Below are 2,451 nucleotides of genomic sequence, written 5' to 3' on the forward strand. Positions count from 1 at the left end.
ATCCATAGGCAGCTTTCCTACTCCAGTCTTCCCCACACAACAAAATTCATTTCATATTGTATCTCCTATACCTCTTAAGGAGAAAAACAAGACCTTCATCTTCAACATACAAGTCCATAGTATCTGGCAGACTTTTCAATGAAGCAGGAACTTGGAAGATCCGTTCTGCCTTGTAAGGGCAAAGTTTATCAGTTGCTTTCTTCTGTGTCCTGAAGAATGTCTGACAGTTTTTTTTTTTTTTCTGTGAAGCAGGAACCCTGAAGGGCTGTCTCACTTTCTTTTGGCAAGTTCAGCAGTCACTTTTCTGTGGGTCTTTCATGTTCAGTTCACATAACATACCATAAAAGCAGTCCAGGTCAGGGAAATTTTTTACCCTAATGGCTAGCAAACTCCATAAGGAGACTCTTAAGTGCCCATCATCCACTTGAAGTAATTGGTTATGTCAGAAGCAGTTATGTCTCACTATTGAGATAAGACTATATTAATGCCATATATATAAATGCCATATTCTGTAGTTCTTTGGAGTGCTGAAGATTGTCGATCTAACTGCAATATACAGTTCTATCTCTATCTCTACATATATCTAGAAAACCTAACTAACATAATTAAGAGTTTGATTATCACAAATGACTATTAATCTGTATTTTTATGTTTTAAATGAGCTGCACAAACACAATACCTTAAACAAGAGTAGAAATACTTATACAATCATAACAAATTTGACTTTAAATTTGTATCAATAAACCAAGATATATACCAATGCAAAATGTTCATCTCTATATCATATCTCCCTTTAAATGAAAACAAACATTTATAAATAATCATTTTTGGAATTTGGGCATTGTTTTCTCCAAACTGCTTTCTGCTGTTTGTTGGGTAAAATATGTTTAGGGTTCACAGAGACCTTTCAGTAGGTCTTGCTGCAACAATCCATATTAACCTGGAAGAAATTAAAAGATTCCCATCTTCTGTGAAAAGAAAACTGGAACGAACCTCTTCTCCAAAGTAATATATTTTAGACTAAAAGTTTGAAGTCAAGATCCTTTTTGTTGGTTTAGCTTAGCTGTCCCCAGAATCAAATGTCTCTTTGTAGTCAAAAAATTCAAAGAAAACAATAATATACATAATCTAGACTTTCTGTGTATATTTCATCTTATGTGGCTTAATTTTTAAAACTCTATTACTATTTAATATTTATTTTATTATCTTTACTTCTTTAATCTATGTCTATCTGTACTCTTTTATATTACTTTACTATCTCTTTAAAGATTATGTTTACTTTTTAAAACTATATATTTATTTTATAATGTCTATACTCTTTCACTCTCTCTCCCAAAAATATTTACATTTTAAAACACACCGTGTCCAATTCAGAGCTTTATTTTTTTGCTGAATCTTCATTTATTGCATATGCCTAATAATTTTATGACTAGTGATTTTTTTAAATGCTAAGTGGTTATGTTTATGACCAACTCCATGACCCTGCTTATTTGCTCCACCTTTTCCAACATGGCAGAAGCATGTTTGCTGCCTCTGTGAGCCATGCTCACTTTCCCAGTTCTAGGCATGCAGTGGGTTTATGTCACTATTAAACAATTTGTAACATGCTGCTCACAGACGACATCTAAGTCTTCTGCACTAGCATGAAGCTGCCATTTTTTAACAGAAGCCATGCAGTTTTTTCTGCTAATGCTGAGTCAGGAAGCTTTTTCTTAAAGGAGTTGTGCCTCTACTTTTCACCAGCAAACAGAGACTACCCCAAAAATGCTGCTACAAAGAAGTCATACTTATCTCTGTTCTTCTGTGTCTAGAATTCCTTCCCAAGCTCTCTCAGTTTTTACGTGGATGCAGTTGCCCCATGATGGTGCAATTTTGTTCATTTGTTCTCAGCTTTCAAGATCTGAATATTCACACAGAAACTATATTAATACCAACACTGCTTGGTCTTTTCGCTCAGGCTTTTCATTAAATATCACTTACATCACAAATTAGCCCAATTCTATTAATCTGTGTATTGGCACAAGACTGTAGCTTACTAGTAAGTATCCAGCATCTGTCTCTTTTGGCAACTACATGGTAATCCATGACTTTGTCCGCTCTCTCTCTCTCTCTCTCTTTCTCTCTCTCTCTCTCTCTCTCTCTCTCTGCATATATATATATATATATATATATATACATATATATATATATATATACATATATATATATATATATATACACAAACACATACACAGCCTGGCAATATTCAGCCCTGCCACAGGCTGAAGCAGTTTCTTTATTAATCAAACATAATAAAACATACTCAATGCATACAGAGGGGAATCCCACATCAGATCGGGTTTCCTAATTTTTCTAAAAATGAAATAGATTACATTAAAGTATCATCTCTATGGTTAGAGTTCAAGAAGTTTTTTAATTTGACCTTGATGGTTAATCTGCAATTCATTATCT

The sequence above is a fragment of the Arvicola amphibius genome, chromosome 10 (assembly GCF_903992535.2).
Source record: "Arvicola amphibius chromosome 10, mArvAmp1.2, whole genome shotgun sequence".
In the NCBI taxonomy this organism is placed as follows: Eukaryota; Metazoa; Chordata; class Mammalia; order Rodentia; family Cricetidae; genus Arvicola; species Arvicola amphibius.